At 42.7% G+C, this 25,879-nt stretch overlaps 1 pseudogene across 1 annotated transcript; it reads left to right on the top strand.

Annotated features, from left to right (window-relative positions):
* Positions 1 to 2,929: 2,929 nt before the first annotated feature.
* Positions 2,930 to 4,153, top strand: LOC147638222 (tetraspanin-8-like; annotated as a pseudogene). The gene is made up of 2 exons (XR_015265404.1): positions 2,930 to 3,620; positions 3,769 to 4,153. The product of XR_015265404.1 is annotated as a tetraspanin-8-like (transcript).
* The last annotated feature ends 21,726 nt before the right edge of the window (positions 4,154 to 25,879 follow it).

The raw sequence follows: 25,879 nt of genomic DNA on the forward strand, positions 1-25,879 counted from the left end.
CAAATATTTAAGGTAATTTTATAGCAATACATTTATAGAAGGGGTTTTTTAAATCGATTTTGAAAAAAAACTTGTAAGTCCATAAAGAAAAAGGGGTTATTTTATTCCTAAAAAATCATAGCAGGTAAGGGATTTTTTAATACCCCTTGAATGCACATGATACATAGGGTTTCTTAGTAGTACACCCCTTGAGACTTCTTGAATAAGGAAAATTATCCAACATGCTATATATCATTGAAAAGATCGCGACGAACTGTAGACTCCTTTTTTGGTTTGATTTGCAAAAAATTAACCATTAGCCCATTTTTTAAAGAAAAAGCTAATTATCCTATCTTCTCTTGTGCTACACCTTGCCAGGGTTATTGAGAGGTATTGTTGACAAACAATTTCTACTTGGTTGTCCCACCCACCCCCATAGTTGCACCCATGAGCATTTTTGTGCCCCCACTACTACTTCATCAACGATAGAAAAACGACGTGAATATGGGGATCCTGATCAATTGGATTGTGGTAATCACACCATTTTTCCAACACTCTCCTTAGCTATTGAAATCTTAGCTTCTATTGTGTGCTCATAAGCTACAACCTTGTAGGGTTCTTTAGAGGTGCTGTTGGCCAGATTCAAGGTTTACTAGATAGAGATGGGTCGTGCTGAAGGTGTTCCTGTGACAGGGGAAACACCAATAGAGAGAGGTTTTGACTTCCTACAGATTGCAGGTGCACAATTCTTCTTAGCACCCCCATGTGTGGCTAGGGATGTAACACTTTTAAATTATCTAGATCTCAATCCTAACCCAAAAGGAGTGCTTTTTAGTTGGGTTTTTTGGAGTGCATGTTCCTCTAATTTTTGGTTAGTTTCTCTAAGCTTTGTTACCTCTTCCTGAGATGATTGAAGTAGCCTTTTTAACACATTTACATGTTGAGTTTGTGAGATCACGATGTCTTCTAGTCCCTTAATGGATTGCTTATACACACCAAGCATAGTTTTAGCCATATTTATGTGTTGATAATGGAAAATAGTAGCTTGATTATTCAATCTTGAGCAATATCTAAATAAGCCCTCTCTACCATCCCCAACGAATCAAACAAGATCATGCAAGGTGTTAAATGATGGAGACTTACCAGTTGATGGATCAAGAGGGTATAGAACTCCTTGAACCCACAAATCTACATGCTTCTTTCCTTTTGTACATAGCCTTTGAGCTTCAACCTCATCATGTAGATCTTTGTGATGAATACTTCTCCTTGTGAAATATTCTTTGTTAAGTACGAAGTTGATATGGTGTCTTTTTTGAAAGTGTGGATCAACCCTTGGAGTCACCATAGCAACAAAAATGATCCAAAGAGAAAGCAAGAGATGGCGGGGAGATAAAAAAGACAGTAGAAAGAAAAGAGAGGAAAAAACTCACGTCATGCCCTATGAAAGAGAGAAGTATGTTATGTATTCAAATATTTAAGATTAGCTAATTTTGAAAAACGTGTACTGAAGTAGGTAAGAGGGTTGCCAAAAGGATATGTGAATTAAAGACTATAGATACGTGATGATGGATGGCATGATACAGACACTCTCCTCTAAATAATATAGGTAAAAGAGATGCATTTAATATAGCTATTTGTCTCTACTATTTTAGTTAAATCACTTTTATTAAGAAAGTTAATCCTATCCTTACACGACCCTTTTTTTCCATTTTTGCCCCTAATGGATGGAAAATTGGTAACATGCCATGTCATCACCAATTTGGGAACTTCTTGCTCGGAGGGTTCACCTAAAAAGGGGTTTTTAGGTGAGTTGAAATAAAGGGGTTTTTTAATTCAAATATTTAAGGTAATTTTACAGCAATACATTTATAGAAGGGGTTTTTTTAATCGATTTTGAAAAAGGGGTTATTTTATTCCTAAAAAATCATAGCAGGTACGGGATTTTTTAATACCCCTTGAACGCACATGATACATAGGGTTTCTTAGTAGTACACCCCCTGAGACTTCTTGAATAAGGAAAATTATCCAGCATGCTATATATCATTGAAAAGTTCGCGACGAACTGTAGATTCCTTTTTTGGTTTGATTTGCAAAAAATTAACCATTAGCCCATTTTTTAAAGAAAAAGCTAACATGGCATTTCTTAGAGGGTTATTTTTTAGTCCAAAATTTGCCTATAGCTAGTTGGCTTGATGATGAACAAGGGACATATTATGCAATTTATTATGTCTACTCTCTACAAAAGGCTTGCTATATCATTGAGATACTAGTGAGTTACAAAAGAGCATCGATGTCTCCGTCATAATAATCCTCTAAAATTTCGAGGGTCAATCACACAAGGCTCAACATTTGGTTCTGGTATAGCCAAGTGGTGTTTTCCCTCATAATACGAGGGAAGTGTTGTACAGTGTGAGAAGAGCAAAGAAAGTTCTTATTATAACTTTTGTAGCAAGCAGTCGTAGCATTGCTAAGGCAGCATTGCTAATGTGTCACAAAAGAGTTGGGGGCTGATTCGTTACCTTGCGACTCTAGTGCCACAATATTTGAAGCAGCCTAGCTAAAGTGTCACTATTAGCAAAACTTCAACAAGAATCGAGGCTTTAGTGAGGTGGTCCATCAAATTTTCCTTCAAAGCATGCTACCTTTTTCAAAGTGTCTCATGAAAAGCCTTGGTATGCTGTGATAGTGATACTATTGTAGTGACGCCATTCATGTCAAACTTAATTTACATCATCTTGATTAAAGTGTGTTATCAATGCCAATGCCTTCATTCCGGTGAGGACAACTTCCGTCAGCGATGTTTTGTTGAGATTAATAGAGCACAAAGCTTTTCAAAAAGTACTTAAGAAATTGGGTCAAGTATCATTTTCTACCTCAATGGCATAGACTACCCATTCCTTATTCTTGTTCTTAGTGCTTCACTATAGGAAAACCCATTTCCTTACTATGCATCCCTCCACCCCCGCACCCACACCCACACACGCATCACATACCATCTCTGCTTGAACTCTACGTACGTTACAGCTCCTCTAGCTCTTGGAGATCACCTCTGCAAATTCAGCTCCATCTGTGATCGATCCGGCACACTTCGCTAGCTTATAGCAGGTGCAGTGATCAGTTTGATTGAATCAAAGCAGATTAATATGGGCGTGAGCAACCATCTGATAGGGATCCTCAATTTGCTCACCGCCCTTCTCTCCATCCCCATATTAGGTGCCGGCATATGACTTGCAACCAAGCACAGCACAGACTGCATGCGCTTCCTGCAATGGCCGGTCATCATCATCGGCCTGTTCTTACTGCTGGTATCTCTGGCGGGGCTGGTGGGCTCCTGCTGCCGCGTCACGTGGGTGATGTGGGTTTATTCCGCGGTGATGCTGCTCCTCATTGTGTTGTTGCTGTGCTTCACGGTGTTCGCCTTCGTGGTGACCAACAAGGGCGCCCGCGACGCCGTCTCCGGCAAAGGATTCAAAGAATTCCACCTGGGCAGCTACTCTAGCTGGCTGCAGAAGCAGGTGAACAAGGCCAGCAACTGGGACAAGATCAAGAGCTGCCTGGCCGACTCCAAGCTCTGCAGCCGCCTCGACGACGACTACACCACCAGCGCCGCCTTCTCTAGCGCCGACCTCTCCGCCATCCAGGTATGCAAGAAGGCCATCGGATTCATGGATATTGCTCTCGAATTAAGGGGCGCATTTGATCATAGTTCATAATATAGTTTTCTATTGACAGCTTGCTTTGCTCAGAATTAAAGCGTATACTTAATTTTTAATGTTGATGATCATGCAGTCCGGATGCTGCAAACCTCCCACCGCTTGCAATTTCACCTTCCATAATCGCAACCAATGAGGGCGCAGACGCAGATTGCCAAGCTTGGAGTGATGATGCCTCCCAGCTGTGCTACGCCTGCAACTCTTGCAAGGCGGGGGTTCTTCAAAACGTGAAGCAAGACTGGCGCAAGGTCGCCATCGTCAACGTCGTCGTGCTGGTGTTCCTCATCATCGTCTACAGTGTAGCTTGCTGCGCTCTCGGAAACGTGAGGAGAGACAAATCCTACGGTTATAATGCCTAAGCACGGAGTCTCTCAAGGTCATGTTCACAGTCCCACCATCTCTCGAGCCCATGCGTTAATTTTGTTTCTTAACATTTTTTCAGAAAACGATATACTTTTCCACATCCTCTTTCATAAAACGTGTGGTAATCATTAAGTCTCCATACTCCTGATTTAATTTTAATGATAAAATATGTGCTCCCATGATCGTTTATTATGTACCGATAGGTCTCCATGTTCCTGATTTGATCGATATAAAGTTGCGACCTACATCCAATTTTTGAATCATTTCATGATAGTACATGATAGTACATGGTGTGCCTCAGGGATTGGTATGGCATCATCCAAAAATACGATAGTACATGGTGTGCCTCAGGGATTGGTACGGCATCATCCAAAAAAACGGCCCTGTGTTACAGAGATTCATAATTCCTCCTTATGGCTAGTTGGATTGATGAACAAGCGACATGCTATGCAATTTTTAACTCCTTGCAATGCCACTCCTTGGCATTGCAATAGGATTAAAAAGAGAATTGAATTTGGTTATATCACAGACATGCTGTGCAATATTTTACTCCTTGGCATTGCAATAGGATTAAAAAGAGAATTGGATTTGCTTATATCACAGCCTCAGCCTACACAGACAAACATAGTACATAGAATTCTTAACTCCAAGTCCACATATAGCACATAAAAAGGATTCTAAACATGATTTCAAGTGTGATTTGGATGAAACTTGCAGGCTTAAGTGCTATTGTAGTTAGTTAGATATTCACAAGAATGGTCGTGGCATATTTAAAAAGGAGATGCATGCATGCGTAAAAGATAAGACAAAGGAGCATATATAGTAGGCTAGTATCTATGGCAACATATGATACAGGGAGAGGGTAGCAAACTACCTAGAGTGTGGAGGATCATCTTTATGTCAACAACTGTAGAGTCATGTGTGCATGCATGTGTAATATGGAAATAAAGAAAGCTAGAGAGAGGCTGCTGAATAGGCTCTCTACCAAAAAAGATAGTCCCTAAGAAGAATTTCTATAAGCTTTTAATAAATGTGGATGACTTTTATCAAGGTTCATTGCAAGGGGGAAAGAAGGGTGTCTCACAATGAATTGCTTAGAAGCCTCACAAATTTTTAATTTTTGTATTAGCCTTTTCACCCTTTGCAAATATTCAATCTACTCCTGAGCAACTGTTTTTAGCCCCATGCACATTTTAATTTGGTAGAAAGTTGTTGCCTTATGAAAGGAAAATTTCATAATATTTTGAGAGGATGGAGAGTGATGAGATCAAAATCGGCTTCTCTATTAAGCTCTAAGGCCCTCTTGTAGGCTCTGAAAGGTTTTATAAGGACTCCAAGGCTTAAAAGTTGGCCTTTAAAGCTTAGTACCATGATGTAGCAAAATATCCAATGGCCATGAGACTTTTAAAAGATATGTATTTATGTCTTCTTCATGATATTAGAAAGTTTCATGGCCTCCATCACATCAGAATAAGACTCTCTTCTATGCTCCAAGTCCCAACTTCGAAGCAACCTAAGGCATAAGAAGATTCCTAGGATTCAAAATTGGACCTTTGAGACCACTGCCATGGTGAATTTGTATGTTATGGCTATGAAACTTTGGAAGAGCCATATCTTGATTCTCTACACACTCTTGTAATCTTTCATTGGACATCGGATCGAAATTTGCATGGTGCCTTGCTCCAAGGCCCAATTTTTTGTATGCATGTCCCATCTTGTTAAGCACTTTCGATTAACATTATTCTTCATCGATAACATCCACACACTTTGAAATAAGTAAGTGTGTCTACTTATATTGTATTCATGCACCAAATTGTTAAACCACTTTCGATTGACATTATTCTTCATCGATATCATCCACAAATTTTGAAATGAGTGTCTTTAGTTGTATTGTAATTCCCATCAATTGATGTTAGAAGGATTGTTTGCTCGTGAGTCACTTATGCCATGGTCAAAAGATGACGAAACTCAATAGAAAGCCCAAACACTTGGAAAAGCCATATATTTAGTAATTGGCACCTTATGAAACTTGGAAATTTCATGGTATTGCACTACAGCAGAATAAGGGTATAGCAACGAAAATAGCACTGTTTTTATAACTATAAGTATGGGAAATGTCGGGGCTATTTCATTGCCTCATGCTATAGATGCTACTATTTTTGCTGCAACAAGATCGTTGAGTAGCAAATATAGCAGTGAAATGCCAATGTATTTTGCTATTGGGAAACAATATTCAGCTAATAGAAATGCTGCTAGAGTAGCAAAAATAGACTTGTAAGAAAAAGCTGGGGCAGACGCGAGAGTCATCACACAGATGCACATGTCTGCCCGAGCTTTTTTTAAAAAAGAATACAGAAGAGATAGTAACACAGTAAAACTTGAAAATATAGAAGAAAGAAGTGAATATAAAATGGGTTTTATGCATTTGTAAATTAAAACATTTATACACAAGGCCAATGGTAAGGCCTTTGGCGATATGGCCATGTACAAAATAAAGCATAAAGCAAAAAGGATGACTAATCGTCATCCTCATTACAATCATTTTTGCACAATCTTTGTCTTCATCTTCACTTGGTTTGTCTTGCTCTTGTGCATAGTTTGTGCAAAAAATGGCCCTGTGTTATAGAGATTCATAATTCCTCCTTATGGCTAGTTGGATTGATGAACAAGCGACATGCTATGCAATTTTAATCTCCTTGGCATTGCCATAGGATGAAAAAACAAATTGGATTTGCTGATATCACAGACATGCTATGCAATTTTTTACTCCTTGGCATTGCAATAATATTAAAAAGAGAATTGGATTTGCTTATATAACAGCCTCAGCCTACACAGACACATAGAGCACATATAATTCTTAACTCCAAGTCCACATATAGCACATAAATGTTGAAATATACAAGTGAATAGGGTGTGTGTGGGAAAAAGCTCTTGGATAGAGGCTGTAAAAGAGATGTAATTGTGAAAGAACCTGTGAAAAGGTGAGAAGAATCTACTGGGAGAGAATAAAGGGTAGCATGAGAGAATGTAGGAGTGTGGAGATATTCTGGGAGATATTCAGGGAAAAGAGAAGAGGTGGAGAGAATCAGGCAAGAGGTGGAGATATTCTGGGAGTGAATCATGGAGAAATCAATGGGATTTGATGCTTGATGTAAACTCTATAAATTGAGGCATAGCCCTAATGAGAATTTGCTGGTTTTTGAGTATCCATGCCTACATTAATCTATTTGCTAATTATTCACTAATTACGTCTTAATCATTTACTAATCACTTTGTTAATGATGTTGATTCTAGTGTATGATCCACCATAGCTCATCATTATGCTCAAATTTCAACATGGTATCAGAGCCATGCCTAGAATCAATTAGGTTTATGAGCCCATTAGTTAATTAGTTAGGATTAGTAGGTAATTAGCAAAAAATCAAATTTTTAGTGAGTTTTCACTTCTCCCCTTCACCCCCAGCCAGTGGAGGACTCCATTCTCCTTGCACACATAACAGTAGGCTAAGCCCTTTTAGGTACTTATAGTAGACTCATAGGGCTACATACTCCTTAAATCTTGTGGGCCAATTCAGCGCAGAACTGTAGATTTTCGCAGAATGAAGGGCGCCGTTTTTCTGAGGAATTTTTACCATTGCTACTTGCTCAAATCAAATTGCTTCAATTCCTCCTAGCCCAAGGGGTAATCAAGCATGTTCTACAAGCTGGTGAAGACAGAATTGAGTTTCATCAAGTCTACAGTGAGATCCAAGCTCTTCATCAAATCTGCAGGTGACTTTGGTAAAATAGAGATTAAGCTTTCAATATTTGGTCAAATCTTGTGTTTCTTGGCTTAATCCTCTACTAGACTCATTGCTATTGATGCCTTTGAAAGCATTTGAGCTCATTTGAAGTGGAAGGCACCAGATCTGGGCTCCCCGCACACTCTGTTTTTTGCACACAAACCAGAGCATTAATTTGCTAATCAGTGATTAATCAATGCTAATCACTGTATTTTGGTGCAATTGAGGGTTCAAATTAACCATTAGGTATCTAATACAGATCCCTATAGCTTGAGATTGCAAATCGGAGTTGGTTTGATACTTCAACCATCCCGTACAAATTGGTTACCCTTAATTTAATGTAATTTCTGGCAAAATTGTGCTGGTAGATGTATGTGTGAGCACTTTAGTCAAGGTTGCGGGCACTTATAGTAGCCTTGGACACATAGAGAGAGAGTGTCAAGGACTATGGAGTTTAGGGACTTGAGGCACTGGTCGCGGACTGTCAAGTAAGAAAGAAACTTGATACAGGGTCCAGGTGTGCTGAGATAACTTGAGGGGAGGAGTAGACACTAGTCGCGGACTATCAAGTAAGGGGAGGCAAACTTGGTATAGGGTCTAGGTGTTCTAAGATTATTCACTTGAGGGGAGGTGTTGAAATATACAAGTGAATAGGGTGTGTGTGGGAACAAGCTCTTGGATAGAGGCTGTAAAAGAGATGTAATTGTGAAAGAACCTGTGAAAAGGTGAGAAGAATCTACTGGGAGAGAATAAAGGGTAGCATGAGAGAATGTAGGAGTGTGGAGATATTCTGGGAGATATTCAGGGAAAAGAGAAGAGGTGGAGAGAATCAGGCAAGAGGTGGAGATATTCTGGGAGTGAATCATGGAGAAATCAATGGGATTTGATGCTTGATGTAAACTCTATAAATTGAGGCATAGCCCTAATGAGAATTTGCTGGGTTTTGAGTATCCATGCCTACATTAATCTATTTGCTAATTATTCACTAATTATGTCTTAATCATTTGCTAATCACTTTGTTAATGATGTTGATTCTAGTGTATGATCCACCATAGCTCATCATTATGCTCAAATTTCAACAATAAAAAGGATTCTATATGTGATTTCACGTGTGATTTGGATGAAACTTGCAGGCTTAAGTGCTATTGTAGTTAGTAAAAATGGTCATGGCATTTTAAAAAAAGGAGATGCATGCATGCATAAAAGATAAGACAAAGGAGCATATACAGTAGGCTAGTATCTATAGCAATATATGATAGAGGGAGAGGGTAGCAAACTACCTAGAGGGTGGAGGTCCATCTTTCTGTCAACAATTGGAGAGTCATGTGTGCATGCATGTGCTACCATAAACATGTTTTGCAAAAATAATATGGAAATGAAGAAAGCTAGAGAGGCTCCTGAATAGGGTCTCTACCAGAAAAGATAGTCCCTAAAAGACAAATTTAGGAATTTTGGGAATTATTCGAGTCCCATTTCTTATAGGATTGGTTGGAAACTCGGTATTTTTGTGTAGTTTGAGCTAACATCTATTTGTTGATGCACTCTTTGTGCCATTAGATTATATCTTGACACAACTATTTGGCGTATTTGTTTGTAGTTGTATAGATACATACATCAATGCAACAATATTGGAAGGACAAGGGAAACATGACACTAAACTTAATTGAGATTATACAACACCTTTCATATGAAGAAGAGAATGTTAAATACTATCTCCACTTTGAGACATTGAAGTAAAAACATGGGCTTTATTTAATTTGCCAAAAGAATTCTAAATATCACTTAAAAAGAACCTTAGAAGTGAGAGATCTCTAAAGGGCGTGGTGTTAGAAACAACAAAACAAAAAGTAAATCTCAATGACAGTACAATGTGCTAAGTTTACGATTGATCCACAGATAAAAACCCATCTTAGACACTATATCAAGATTATAAATTATGATATATATACTCAAATTTGAGGGACATTGAAGTAAAAACATGGGATAATAATGCCAAAGAACACTTGGAAAAGGAACCTTAGAATTGAGGATCTCCAAAGAGTGTGGTGTTTAAAAACACTAGAAGCAATCAAATTTCAATGAGATTGTTACATTCAAGTTTACAATTCATCCGAAGACAAAAACCCTTCATAGACACTTTATCAAGATAATAATTGAGTACAAATTGTATCTCAAACATAGCGTTTTCTCATGTATTGCTCCAATATATACAAAGTTTCTCTATCATAAGCTGCTTCATTTACTAAAGTGTTGCAAGTATACTCCCATTTGTTCTTTGCATAAATCCAACCAAGTAACCATGCGCTGATTGTTGTCTCCAAAAAACTTTGAAGCTCCTCTATATTTTGATTCCACATCTTTGGAAAAATCAAGTAGGTTCCGAGCATATTCCACATTACATTGTAGAGGGTATCATCAAAAATTAGCGTGTTATTTCCATCCAGGTCATGAAAAATTCTCCATGCTACATCCAAGTTTTTGTGGTATACAAATCGATATCCAATTAGAAGATCCGTCTTTTGACATGCTGCGTGCCCTGCTACGACCTTAAACTTTTGATGGTGCCGAGAAAAGCACAACTCAAGAATGCGTTGAGTCCTTTGTAGTCTATTGGTACATGCTCTTCACTACAAAAGGCTATAATCTTTGTCATATCAAAACCCACCCCCCTAATTGTCCAAGGAATAGACTCTTGATGCTCTATATAGGTGATCCAGTAAAGTTACTACACTTTTTGGAAGTGAAGGATTTTTTTTTGAACGATTGAGAGAATCCCTAACAAAGGACTGGATGTAGCTCCTCAATTGAGTATACTCATACTCCCCTAGCTTATATGTCTCATCCCAAGTCATCTTTTCCCTTGTCAGATCAAAATAGAAGGCGGTTATTGCATCTTTGAGCACTCGATCTGTTTTTAGCTTCCAAGCCATCTCCTCCATATCCATTCTTTGATGGGTTTGCTTTCCCTTCTTAAGAAATATTCTATTGTCAAGAAGTGATGTTTGAATGTCCAAAACTTCACTCTTTTGAAGGCCTAAAATGCACCTAAACAACATTGGGCCTAGCGTGACTGTTCCTGGTGCCTGCTGAATTTGTCCACTCTTCAAAGTTGGAAGTTTGGGATTTTGATCAAGACCTTTAGTTTGGGTTTCATCCTTTGTATTTGGTAGAAAGCCTTTTGCATATAGCCTCATGATCTTAACCCAATTCTGCCATGCATCATCATCACATAGAAGCAAGTGTAAATCATTTTTGACAAAATTCTTATGTAGTGTGTGCTCCGTGGTCTCCACAAAGGCCTGCAAAGTTGCAAAGTAAGAAGTTATCCCCCTTACTATAGATATCACAAAATATTAGGAGGAATCATGCATCTATGGGTTTTCAATCATTTGGAGCTTATGCTCAAACTTGAGTTTGAGCCTCACTTGCCAGTGCTAAACTAGTATATAATGGTGATGCTCGATCTTAGGTTTGAGCGTCACCTCCATATGCAAATCTAGCACTTGTAAGTGAGGCTCCAACTTAAGTTTGAGCCACAATTAGATATGCAAGTGCTACACCATCAGAGAGAGGTGAGGATTGAAGTTCAATTTCAAACAAACTATTAAGTATATGCAGTTTGAGAAGAAGCCTCACATGCATCTTTCTTATGCTACTGCTACACTTGAAACTATAGATCCGTAAAAGATATTATGAAAAGTAAAGAAGAAGTAATGTATATATCTATGATGTACCAAGATATAGCAAAGAATCAAAAGAGTACCTTCCAAGACTCGTCCATCTTGGGTTGATTGACACCACGCAAAGGTTTACTAGGACGACCGTTTCCATGCCATCGTGCTCGAGCTTGTAGAAGTTGATCGAGGAATGGCTCCTTTTGCATTCACTTTGCAACAGATAAATTTGCATCCTTGGAAATGTCACGATAAATCTTGGGTGGGCAGTTTACAATCATCTTTGATCTCCTGAACCTAAATTGCCGACGCAGTTGAGGGGTCACTTTAGCCATATTTAGAGCTTGCGAGCTTTTTGCAGCACTAATGGAGTGTTAACCAGAGATAATCCAATATTCAAGTTTATGAATATCTTCTTTTGCCAGTTTATCAAGGGGTTGTTTCATAGCACGATTACAGGGCATCAAAATTGCAAGTAGCTCCTCTTGCTTTCGGTCCTCAATAAAGTCTTGGGTCAAAATACGAACCCAATCCTTATTTAACCTTCTATACACATAGTTTGAAGGAGCAGGATAACATTTCATCACATCAATGCTGAAGACCTCATTTAGACAAAAGGAATAATATCCCTTCTTTATTTCTAATGAGATCATTGCTTTGCTGCCCTTGTTTGGAGTCTCAACCTCCATTAGCTCATCATCATCGGACGCATCTATCTCCTTTGAACCACTTGCTGGTTTTGTCCTTTGCCTCTTTGAAGAGATTTCTTGAACCTTTGTAGAGTGCTTTGCCTTTCTCTTCTGTGCAAGTGCTTGCTCCTCTTCTTGCACCTGAGAGCCTGCCATGTCTTCAGTTGCTATTGTGCTTACATCAAGGACTTTTGTTTTGTCACCCTCCTTTTTATGTTTTGAAGAAGTTGCACCAGCATTTCTAGATGCTTCAAGTGCACTGTTCACTATGGCCCTGCCTTTTTTCTCCATAATTTTCCTAACTTGAGTGGTTGTTGTCTCCTTTTCAGGTATGGACTTTTTTCGTGAATCCAAAGCCTTCTTTGCATGCCTCACTGCTTTCACCAGGTCCTCCACATTATCCACCCCTGAGTTGTTGTTTCGAGAGCATCTAGAGTAAAGATTGGTGCACCATGTGGCGAGGTAGCGGGCGCTCTACTAGCTTCCATTCCTGTGAAGCACAAAAAAAGTTTCAAAACCTTAGAAAAAAATGGATTTAAATGCTACATATCAAATCAAAACCTATCAAACTTAAGAAACTTAATGTATGCTACAATTATTGATGCTTCACTTAGTTTTCTTGAATAGTGGGGGCCTCACTTGCATTTACTTAATCCATATAGAAGATCGACTTAAGTTGGAGCCTAGATCTAAGTTGTGAACTCATATGCTAGGGGTACGCTAGCATAGAGAGGCAAAGCTCAAACTCAAGTTTGAGCCTTAAGGCAAAGTTCCATGTATGGGAGGCTTGAACTTAAGCTGGAGTCTAGATACAAGTTGTGCACTCATATGCCAGGGGTACACTAGTATATTGGAGCCTTAAGGCCAAGTTTCATATAGGGGAAATCCGAACTTAAGCTAGAGCCTAGATCCAAGTTGTGCACTGATATGACAGGGGTACACCAGCATATAGAGACAAGGCTCAAGCTCAACTTTGAGCCTTTAGGCCAAGTTTTATGTAGGAGAGGCTCGAACTTAAGATGGAGCCTAGATCCAAGTTGTGCACTCATATGCTAGGGATACACTAGCATAGATAGGCAAGGCTCCAACTCAAGTTGGAGCCTTAAGGCCAAGTTCCATGTAGGGGAGATTCAATCTGAAGTTCGAGCCTTAAGGCTAGTGTACACTAGCATCGAGAGCAAAGGCTCCAACTCAAGTTCGAGCCTTAAGGCTGGGGTACACTAGCACGAAGAACAAAGGCTCAATCTGAAGTTCGAGCCTTAAGGTCGGGGTGCACTAGCATGGAGAGCAAAGGCTCAAACTCAATTTCGAGCCTTAAGACCGGGGTGCACTAGCATGGAGAGCAAAGGCTCAAACTCAAGTTCAAGCCTTAAGGCCGGGGTGCACTAGCATGGAGAGCTAAGGCTCAAACTCAAGTTCGAGCCTTAAGGCCAGGGTGCACTAGCATGGAGAACTTAAGGCCGGGGTGCACTAGCATGGAGAGCTAAGGCTCAAACTCAAGTTCGAGCCTTAAGGCCGGGGTGCACTAGCATGGAGAATGAAGGCTCAATCTGAAGTTCGAGCATTAAGGCCGGGGTGCACTAGCATGGAGAGCAAAGGAGCAAAGGCTCAAACTCAAGTTCGAGCCTTAAGGCCAGGGTGCACTAGCATGGAGAGCAAAGGCTCAAACTCAAGTTCGAGCCTTAAGGCCGGGGTGCACTAACATGGAGAACAAAGACTCAATCTAGGTAGAGCCTTAAGGCCACGGTACACTAGCATGGAGAACGAAGGCTCAATCTGAAGTTCGAGCCTTAAGGCCGGGGTGCACTAGCATGGAGAGCAAAGGCTCAAACTCAATTTCGAGCCTTAAGACCGGGGTGCACTAGCATGGAGAGCAAAGGCTCAAACTCAAGTTCGAGCCTTAAGGCCGGGGTGCACTAGCATGGAGAGCTAAGGCTCAAACTCAAGTGCGAGCCTTAAGGTCGAGGTGCACTAGCATGGAGAACGAAGGCTCAATCTCAAGTTCGAGCATTAAGGCCGGGGTGCACTAGCATGGAGAGCAAAGGAGCAAAGGCTCAAACTCAAGTTCGAGCCTTAAGGCCGGGGTGCACTAGCATGGAGAGCAAAGGCTCAAACTCAAGTTTGAGCCTTAAGGCCGGGGTGCACTAACATGGAGAACAAAGACTCAATCTAGGTCAAGCCTTAAGGCCGGGGTACACTAGCATGGAGAATGAAGGCTCAATCTGAAGCTCGGGCCTTAAGGCCGGGGTGCACTAGCATGGAGAGCAAAGGCTCAAACTCAATTTCGAGCCTTAAGACCCCGGGGTGCACTAGCATGGAGAGCAAAGGCTCAAACTCAAGTTCGAGCCTTAAGGCCGGGGTGCACTAGCATGGAGAGCTAACGCTCAAACTCAAGTTCGAGCCTTAAGGCCGGGGTGCACTAGCATGGAGAACGAAGGCTCAATCTGAAGTTCGAGCATTAAGGCCGGGGTGCACTAGTATGGAGAGCAAAGGATCAAAGGCTCAAACTCAAGTTCGAGCCTTAAGGCCAGGGTGCACTAGCATGGAGAGCAAAGGCTCAAACTCAAGTTTGAGCCTTAAGGCCGGGGTGCACTAACATGGAGAACAAAGACTCAATCTAGGTCGAGCCTTAAGGCCGGGGTACACTAGCATCATGGAGAACGAAGGCTCAATCTGAAGTTCGAGCCTTAAGGCCGGGGTGCACTAGCATGGAGAGCAAAGGCTCAAACTCAATTTCGAGCCTTAAGACCGGGGTGCACTAGCATGGAGAGCAAAGGCTCAAACTCAAGTTCGAGCCTTAAGGCCGGGGTGCACTAGCATGGAGAGCTAATGCTCAAACTCAAGTTCGAGCCTTAAGGCCGGGGTGCACTAGCATGGAGAACGAAGGCTCAATCTGAAGTTCGAGCATTAAGGCCGGGGTGCACTAGTATGGAGAGCAAAGGAGCAAAGGCTCAAACTCAAGTTCGAGCCTTAAGGCCAGGGTGCACTAGCATGGAGAGCAAAGGCTCAAACTCAAGTTTGAGCCTTAAGGCCAGGGTGCACTAACATGGAGAACAAAGACTCAATCTAGGTCAAGCCTTAAGGCCGGGGTACACTAGCATCATGGAGAACGAAGGCTCAATCTCAAGTTCGAGCCTTAAGGCCGGGGTGCACTAGCATGGAGAGCAAAGGCTCAAACTCAATTTCGAGCCTTAAGACCGGGGTGCACTAGCATGGAGAGCAAAGGCTCAAACTCAAGTTCGAGCCTTAAAGCCGGGGTGCACTAGCATGGAGAACGAAGGCTCAATCTGAAGTTCGAGCCTTAAGGCCGGGGTGCACTAGCATGGAGAGCAAAGGAGCAAAGGCTCAAACTCAAGTTCGATCCTTAAGGCCGGGGTGCACTAGCATGGAGAGCAAAGGCTCAAACTCAAGTTCGAGCCTTAAGGCCGGGGTGCACTAACATGGAGAACAAAGACTCAATCTAGGTCGACGAGCCTTAAGGCCAGGGTACACTAGCATGGAGAACAAAGGCTCAATCTGAAGTTCGAGCCTTAAGGCCGGGGTGCAGTAGCATGGAGAGCAAAAGCTCAAACTCAATTTCGAGCCTTAAGACCGGGGTGCACTAGCATGGAGAGCAAAGGCTCAAACTCAAGTTCGAGCCTTAAGGTTGGGGTACAGTAGCATGGAGAGCAAAGGCTCAAACTCAAGTTCGAGCGTTAAGGCTGGGGTGCACTAGCATGGAGAACGAAGGCTCAATCCGAAGTTCGAGCCTTAAGGCCGAGGTGCACTAGCATGGAGAGCAAAGGAGCAAAGGCTCAAACTCAAGTTCGAGCCTTAAGGCTGGGGTGCACTAACATGGAGAACAAAGACTCAATCTAGGTCGAGCGTTAACACATAAGTTCTATGTAGGGGGGCGAATGGGGGGAGGCTCGAACTTAAGGTGGAGTCTATATCCAAGGTTCTCGACATATGTGAAGATACAAAAGAGAGCAGCAAGAAGTGCAAACAATCTACGACGAGCAACGATTGACAAATGGCACACTTAGCGTGCAATCAAGTAAGCGTTTATATTGATATAGACAATCAATTAAAGAAGGACTTACTTGTTGCGTAAAGTATTCAATTAGATGAGGGAACACACGAAACTTAGATGGGCGCACGAAAGTCTCCGATGTCGCACAAATGTGATGGATGCTTGAAGTCTCCGATGGCGTGTGGGCATGATGGTTTTGTAGGAAACAGAGGTCAGAACCAACGCAGACGTGTCGATTGTTGCGGGAGAAGAACCTGTTTGAAACGTAGGAGGACATAGGGCTGAGCGAGTACTTCAGAGACAGGAAATAGAGATGATTATTGCATACAATGGTGATTACCAGCAGTGTAATGGAATTTCAAAGTCGAGCAGGCAGTTGGGGAGAAATTTGAAATTGGGACGCGAGCGCCGAGCGGAGAGGATTTTGAAATTCAAATTTGAATTTGGTGGAAATTTGAAATTCAAATTTCAAATGGAGAGGGGCAAAATTTGAAATTGGGGCACGAGCGCCAATTTCAAGGGAAATTTGAAATTCATATTTGAATTTGGTGGAACAAATGGAGAGGGGGGAAATTTGAAATTCAAATTTCAAATGGGGGGGGCGAGGCGCTGGTGGCGATGGCGAGAGGAAGGGGGGGCGGTTTGCGAGAGAGAGGAGAGAGGGGGCTGGCACTGCGAGAGGGGGGCTAGCGATGGCGTGGCGAGGCTGCGAGAGGGAGAGGGGGGGCTGGCGATGGTGGCGAGGCTGCGAGAGGGAGAGGGGGGGCTAGCGATGGCGAGGCTGCAAGAGGGAGAGGGGGGGATGGTTTCAAGCAAATTCTGTGTGTGCATAATGAAGTCTCCTACCCGAGCGTTCTCCAGGTCGTAGGACCTCAAAGAACATGGTGGAACCCTCGCTTGAAGATCAAACCCCCCCACCCAATGTTGAAGCAACCCCGAGCAAACCCCTGAGCAGTCCCTCGCAACGGGAGAGAAAAAGAATGCTTGTTGGTCTCGAACATTCTGCATCAAACTCGAAGGCAATAACAAAATCATTAAAAGGTATGTGTATTTTACATTGGGAGGGAGGCTGCAATGACAGTTGGTTTATGTTACTTGGTGCTTGGGTCTTTTGTTGTCTGCACCTTGAGATTGTAGATAGATTTGTGTTTGACCAAAGATTCTGTTGATAACGTACAAGTACCCATGCCTCTCCAAATTTTGCTACTCGACCTCAAACCTACACTCAGAGTACGGCCTCAATCTAGATCTCACTGAAGAAGATATCCTCGACGAGGAGTGGCTAACTGTTTTCAAGTGCCTACACAAGAAAAACACGAGGCTATGTCTTTTCAATCTGAGGGAGGAGTTTGTGGATGAGTCCAGGCTTTTATACCAGAAGGTATACGAGGTAGCCCCATCCCCAATGGTGAATTGCTGGCAAAATTTGCGTGGGGATTCGTGTATGAGAGGTGTCGTGCAACATCGAGTGGTGATCCAATGAAACATTGCATTGCATAGGCGAGGTTTGGGGGAGCTATCCTTGACAGTTGCAAATTGCATAAAGGGAGGCTGGAGAGAAAGTTCAACAACTTTCGTGTTGATTATGGCTTTCTAAGTACAAAAGCATCTATTTGACGACGTGTTATCATCAATACCGACATTGTTAGCAAGCAGTTGAGAAGCCCATGTACATTCAGCTGAAACAGATGTGGACCAAAATGTTGACCTGGCTAGAATACTAGTGCATAGACTCAGAACCAAAAAATTAAGAAACAAATAGGCTTGTGTGTGTGAATATATATATTTATATATGTGTGTATATATATCTGTAAATCATTCAATACACAGAATCCATTACTCTCAATCTAACAGAGGTGCACATAGGTCAGACTAATATCCATGACCCCCTTCACCAAAGGTGCAGTGAAGACATTCTAGTAAGGGATCTCTTCAAATTTTGCATTGAGTCTCTGCCAAATAGGGTCCCACCTTCTGAACATTTCCTCTGTTACAATTTTGGTCACACCATGTGAGCCTTTTAGGGACACAGTGACATATCACATTGTTATCACATAGGCGGCTCTATCAATGGAAAGATCTAAGAAGTTTCACTCATAGCCACTCTCACAACATCTGTAGCCACCAAGTAGCATAGGGAAACAAGAGGGAGCTTAGAACTACGGGAACATAGCATTGCCTCATGACATCATTCATGAGACCAAAGGACACATCTTATCCAAAATTGCAATTATGTTTTAAGTTTATGTCTACCCCATCTTGTTCATAATTCAACAAGCATCCACTTACATCCTCATATGTCAAACTCTGAATGGTGTTAGTTTCAGGGGTAATATGGTGTTAGAGTATGCATCTCATGTGGGAACATGGTCTTACAAGGTTTTATTAACTTAGGTTATTAAACATTGTAGAGTCAAAGTTTTCTCTCATTCAAGTACATAAAGCCTCCTAGCCCATCATTTCAATTTGCCCAATCATAGCTAACCAATTGTGATCAGGCATTCCATGCCAAAAGGCCATAGTGCCCATTGCAAGAGCACACAGACCGTCCGTGTGCTCATGCTATGGATATAGGCCAATGGCCAAGACATGCTATGGATATAGGCCTATGCCCAAGGCCATAGTGCCCATTGCAAGAGCACACAGACCGTTTGCACGAGCGCGGACGGTTTGTGTGCTCATGCAATGGTCTATATGGTTCTTTGCCGTTGACCTTGGGAAATGGCCCTCGAGTGATCACTAGAGCATAGCCCACTAGCTCGTACTGCCCATTGCAAGAGCACACAGACCATCCGCATGCGCGTGGATGGTCTCTGTGCACTTGCAATGGGCACTATGGCTATGGATATAGGCCTATGGCCAAGGCCATGGCCATTCCAAAGGGCCAGAGTGCCCATTGCAAGAGCACACACACCGTCCATGCACGTGCGGACGGTCTGTGTGCTCTTGCAATGGGTACTCTAGCCCTTTGGCATGGCCATGGCCTTGGCCATAGGCCTATAGCTACGCAATTCTTGATTATACCTTCATTAGGGCATGTGTGTATGGCGTATGGCCTACACACACACACACACACACACACACACAAACACATAGACACAATCATACACCTATACACAATACACATGTATACACACACACTATATTATACACACATGCACACACACACACACACACTTTAATATATATATCTTTATATAAACGGACTAATAAGCACACTCTAATAAACACATACTTATATACTTTCACATAATGTTAAGTTCTTAAAAAAAATTTATGTTAAAAGGCTTTCCTGCTGAGGGAAAAATGAAAACAAAACACTAGAATATTTTAAAAAAGCGTTTGGCACTAGAATATTTAAAACAAAATGATACTATGACCGAGTCTGCCTTTTTTATGTGGCAAGAGCACAGAGACCGCCGTCCGCGTGCATGCGGATGGTCTGTGTGCTCTTGCCATAGCTTTCATCTTTTTGTTTGGATTTTTTTTGTTCTTGTGGAGGCCCTTGGCGGATATGAGCTACGTGGGATGTTCCCATGGATTGCTCCCCATCGCCCACACCCACACCCACACACACAATCTCTCTCTCTCTCTCTCTCACTCATGGTGGAAGGTAAAGGATGATGGCTAGTACAATTTATCTACAGTAGCAGTTATCGAGTTTTGTGTACCCCTTAAAAGTTTATAACTCTTCCATTGAGGATCCTCCCAACAATAGTTTTGATCTTTGTCCTTAACTGATCAATTTAGGGGATAGTGATCTCCACGTAGTTCTTCATACTGTCAATAAAACCTTGACCTAGAAAAAATTGTAATTCTTGTAGGCTACTTGGCTCTAGGTTTTTGAGAATGGATTCCACCTTCTCAAAGCAAATCTAGATTCCCTTTGCAGATTGACCCCAATATTGAATTTTCTTAGAAAAACTAAGCCAATGAAGATATTAAAGTGATATTGTGAAGAGGACTGCATTGAGTTTGCTTGTCTCAAAAGTGACAAGTCATCCAAAGGGGAACATGAAAAAGCAATAAGCTTGAGCGTAGTTCTCTAGGTGCATATTTCAAGCAGAAATTCACACGTGATTTGGCTATCCAAGGTATCTACACGCACATAGGCACGTTTACGCATACCTAGGAACACATCTTGAAAGTGGCGATGTAGCTCGCCATAGTGTTAAATGAAAGATGATGGTTAGAGACCTAAAATATCATAATTATGAGTTGTGAGTGATGAAAACTCTAGATTATCAAGAGAGAAATGATCAGCTAAGATTCATAGTAGTTTTAGAATTGGATCCGTAGTGATCTAAGTTTGGGGTTTACCAATATACATAGATGCCCTGTATTGAAACAAAGTTTAAACCAAGTAATTGCGTGCATCAACTCACCTCAGTGCGATATACTTGGTCGTTCTTCTTATTGCTAGTTTGCAATCATAGTATTGTTTGTGTGGCCCATAGAGACTGATTGGAAAAACAAGTGCATGTTAGAAGTCATCTCCTGTCTAGATTTATACACCAGGGCCTTTGTTGTGGGTGTGCCCGCCCTTATCAAGTGTTTTATCATTTTTCCTCACTCCCTGCATTTTTCCCCTATTTTTTCCCATTTTTTCTGAGGCTTGGGAGGTAGCCCTGAGGCGGCTGGAGGATCAGTAGCTGGCCGACTGCCTGGACATCAGTCGTGGACCTCTGTGATGCTGGCCGACTGGATGTATGCAGTCGTGGGCTTGATCTGCTCTGCTTCTACTGGCCGACTGTTGATGCAGTCGTGGAGGCCTCTTCAGTAAGTTGACTGCCTATCTGGGGGCATATAAATAGGCCCCCAGCCCCCATACCTTATTTGTATCATATTCGAGATCTTCTTGTGTATATCAGAGTAGAGTTACATGCCTACATCTACCTCTCTCTTGTGCTATTTTTTTTCTGCCTGCATTTTTTGCTCTTGTGTTCCCAGATCTGGTCATCATCTCTGCTGCGTATTCTGACATGGTATCAGAGCCCTAGGGTCTAGATAGGTCTTGGGATTTGTGTGAGCAAGAGGGGGACTATTTTGTGGTTGATTGGTGACTGTTTTGGACTCTTCGGAAAGAGGAGAAGCAAGAGGAAGGCGGGCTGATTTGCTTGATAGCCATTTGCAGGTTTTAGTTCTTCTTTGTTACCACCCACCCACCCTTTTCAGAGTACATCCCCGGAATGGCAGATCTGTATGAGATGGCCGAGAGGCATGTGAAGATCCGGACACTCCCCACGTTCTTGGTGGACCGTCAGTTGGACGGGAGCAACTATGGCATATGGAAGGTTATGATGGAATCTGTTCTGGAGTCTTACAACCTCGCCGATTTCGTCATTGTTGGGGTTCCACGGCCGGAAGTTGAGGAAGGGGAGTTACCGTCGACCCGAAAGGACCGGGAGGCTTAGACACACATGTGGGATCGTGTCAACACCAGGGTCCGTTCGTTTATCTTCCTCAATTGCACACCACAGGTAATCAACCATGTAAAGCATATGACACTGGCCAAAGGTATATGGCAGCATTTGGCCTCACTTTACAACAGGGTATCGCCTATGAAGAGGATTTCCTTGGAAGTACAGATGCGGGTTATGAACCCTGCAAAGTCGTCGACGATGCGGGAGCATATTAACAAGCTGCAGGCTCTTCAGCAGGAAGTTCTTCAGGCTGGGAAGGAGATATCTTCAGAGGACATGGCCATCACGTTGCTGTCACACTTGCCCTCTTCGTACTCAGCATTTTACTCGTCTTTGATTACTAGTGGCAGGCTCAGCACCATCACGTGGGAGGAGCGTGTGCCCATGGTCCTGGACCAGGAGGAACAATTCACAAACCCTCCTCAGGGTGGAGGTTTGGAGGCCTTAACTGGCCAACGGTCGAAAGGCCGTAACACGGGCAAAGGGAAGGCTTCGTCGGAGAAGTCTTTTGAGAAGAAGTCCGATACTGACCACGAGAAACTAAAGGCAGAGAGGGCCTGTAATGATTGTGGCGAGAAAGGCCACTACTGGAGGCAGTGTCCCAAGCGGAAGACCGAGAACTATGAAGATTCCTCAGCAGCAATCATGAAGACTCCGGCTTTTGTGCACCTGGAGGTGATGGACACCGATGTTTCATTTTCTTCAGGCGGCAGAGAGGAGATTGGAGGACTCTCCGCAACGGATACTCAGGAGTGGATTCTCGATAGTGGTACTTCCAGGCACATGACTCCTTCCCGTTCCGGTTTACAGGATCTCTGTAGGATTTCTGGTTGCATTCTTACTGGTGATACATCCACTATCCCAGTTCACACAGTGAGGGCACAATGGAGATAATTCCCGATGGCAGAGGGGGGAAGCATTCCTCCCAAGTGCTGTATGTTCCGGCACTTGGTTTTCATCTGTTGTCAGTGCATCAGGTTTGCAAGACTGGCATACGGGTGGAGTTTGATGAGCATTCTGTTGCTCTCCGGGACAAAGCAACAGGCCAAGTGGTTTGGGAAGGCGGAGTGGAGAATGGAGTTTACAGGCTTTCAGCACTCTCTCTCCCAGGTCCTCAGGTTTGATGAGTGGCAATCTGGTAATGGCCACTCAAGTGTGGATACGCTGCAGGTGCGGGCTTTCCGGGACCAGATGGTGGATAGCTTGCCAGTAGATGGCAGCAGTTGGCAGGAACTTTCCAGTACTGATGTTGGTAGTTCTTGTGTTCGACAGTCAAAGAAAGCTGAACAGGTCACTTATGCTCTGATGTCTCGTAGTGTTCGGGACATAGAACCTCCAATAGTTGAGGATGTTCTTTCCACGAGGACCTTTCGGAAAGCCAAGCAGGTGGCAGGTGCTTACTTGCAGAAGGAGGTGGTTTCTCCAGGCTTTGTGGTTCCGGATTCAGAGGGGGTGGTTGACAGGTTTCATCAGGTTTCCAGGACTTGTTTGTGCACCGTAACAGGTGTTGATCCTTGTGAGCAGTGTGATGTGACTCTTTGGGAGGCAGGATTGCATTTCCTGTGGTTTCTGTGGCATGCGAAGGATCATGGACTCTTGTACACAGGAGGGGGATTGTTGGATGGAGTCCGACTCCACGGTTGGAGTGACTCGGTTTGGGGAGGAGATCGTGACACGAGGAGCTCTACTTCAGTCCCAGGAGCAGGTTGTTGGAGCAGTTGGAGACATTCATCTTTTGCCTTGTCGAGAACAGAGGCAGAGTACCGGGCTGTTTGTGATGCTGCTTGTGAGGTGGTGAGGTTGCAGAGGTTGCATGGCAGGTTTGGGCTTCCACTGGAGGAACCCATGGTCATCCAAAGGCACTTTGTTTGTGAACATATCGTTGCTGATGACATCCTCTTCGACGGAGGACAGTACGGTGGACCTCTTCACGAGATCGCTCTCTCAGGTTTTGCTCAGGCGGCACCCCAGCTCCCAGTGGTTGGTTTCACAGCCAGGAGCTAAGAGGGGGTGTTAGAAGTCATCTCCTGTCTAGATTTATACACCAGGGCCTTTGTTGTGGGTGTGCCCGCCCTTATCAGGTGTTTTATAATTTTTCCTCACTTCCCACATTTTTCCCCTATTTTTTTCCATTTTTTCTGAGGCTTGGGAGGCAGCCCTGAGGCAGCTGGAGGATCAGTACCTGGCGGACTGCCTGGACATCAGTCGTGGACCTCTGTGATGCTGGCCGACTGGATGTATGCAGTCGTGGGCTTGATCTACTGCTGCTGTTGGCCGACTGTTGATGCAGTCGTGGAGGCCTCTTCAACAGGCCGACTGCCTATCTGGGGGCATATAAATAGGCCCCCAGCCCCCATACCTTATTTGTATCATATTCGGGATCTTCTTGTGTATATCAGAGCAGAGTTACACGCCTACATCTACCTCTCTCTTATGCTGTTTTTTTTCTGCCTGCGTTTTTTGCTCTTGTGTTCCCAGATTTGGTCATCATCTCCGCTGCGTATTCTGACAGTGCAGTCCACAGAGACATCTTTTACAAGCGTAGTCTTGCCATGGTTACAACTTGTGTCTAAACAAGTAGCATATTGTCTGTAGTGACAAGAGGACTTTGATTCGTAGAGATGATAAAAATTTTGTTCGTGGGGCAACAAAATAGTGTCGCTACATGAGACTAGTTCGTAGTGACTAGGTGCCGATCCAGAGTGATTAGAGGGTATCCCATGCGATATAGCGAATCTAATTTGAAATAGTTAGCCATATAGACACTTCACACACCTTTGTGATAATTGATGTCTTATATGATGCTAATCTTTTAAACTGAGCTCGATACTAGCCATCAAAGCCACATAGTTTGAGTTGTAGCCGTAAAACTTGAGGTGTATTTTACTTAGGCCAAGGGGACCGACAATGCACGAATTGGATGGCTTATCTAAAAGGATTGCTACTCAAGAGGATTGGTCTATGTCTAGATGATGATATCGGATTTAGGACTGATTTGGAGGTTTCAGAGGTGAATCTGGATGGGTTTAGTCACGAGACGCAGTGCTCAGAAACCCTTCATAGTCTTTTCGTAGCTTACGGAAGACAATGATAAATTTTATCGAGGAGAAGAGTAACTGTCAGAATTTTCTTCCTCTTCATTTTAATTTGCTATGCATAGACATCTCGCTTCTCGAGAGTTGGTGGTCATCTTTCGAGGGGGGAAAGAGCCTCTTTATGCGTCACATCAATTGGTTTGGTGGTAATTTGATGGTATGGAACATCGAATTCCCACGAAATTGATTGTAGTCATGGTGGAATGGGACGCCAAGGCTTGTGCATGTAGCTTGACTCTTTGGCAGGTTTGTACACTTGTCTGCAGTGATTAAGTGTGCAAGGTAAAAACTGAACTTTAAGAATTACTAGAATTAGTTGTAAGTTGGGATAAAACCCAATGACAGAGTTCGAAGAAGCTCTTGGTAGCATAACCATGATGACGTACTAGTGCTAATAGGGCGGTTTAGTTCTGTAGTATTCTAAATCTAGAGGTTAGCAGTTAGACTATTTTGTTGGACAGTTGCATGCATGGGGGATGCCCTATGGCATTTTGGAAGCATAGTCTTACCTTTGTCCAACACAAGTATTCAATTTACCGTAGATCATAAAATATGAAATTACTTTCCTAAATAAGCAATTGTAATATTGCATGATAGGCTATTCTATTTGAAAAGTTCATGAGCGTGTAAAACCTGTGAGTCATACGACACTGGGGAATGAGTGGAGCATTACCATTTTAATGGGGTCTTACATGATTGTAGTGAGTAGTAGCTCACTCTAGACAAGCCAGGTTGTTATTATCAGATTCGACATAGTTTATGAACCATGGCTGAGTTAGGAAAGCGGGCTAAGCCGAAGAGCTTAATGGGATATCCTAATATGTCTGGTGAGTTTACGACGAAAACGAAGCGTTGGCGAGTAAACTCAAAGTCTGGGACTGAACCGAAGAGTTCAGAGGCAGACATGTCTTTTGCTAAATCAGAGAATTTAACAATAGATGAGCTTGGGGTGAAACCATGGTACCCGGGAGAAAGGCTCTTTACACTAAAATAGCGCACAATAATTTTAGGGTGATAAAATCCATTGCAGGAATATGTTACAACTTTTCACAGATCAAGGCCATATTCTTTACAGAGTTATAGTATATAGGCAGTGACTTTGGGGCCCACATTTTATGTATAAAGTCACTAGTAGTGTGGTTAGGTCAG

Source organism: Cibotium barometz, chromosome 5 (genome assembly GCF_041138505.1).
Source record: "Cibotium barometz isolate CiBa-2024 chromosome 5, ASM4113850v1, whole genome shotgun sequence".
In the NCBI taxonomy this organism is placed as follows: domain Eukaryota; kingdom Viridiplantae; phylum Streptophyta; class Polypodiopsida; order Cyatheales; family Cibotiaceae; genus Cibotium; species Cibotium barometz.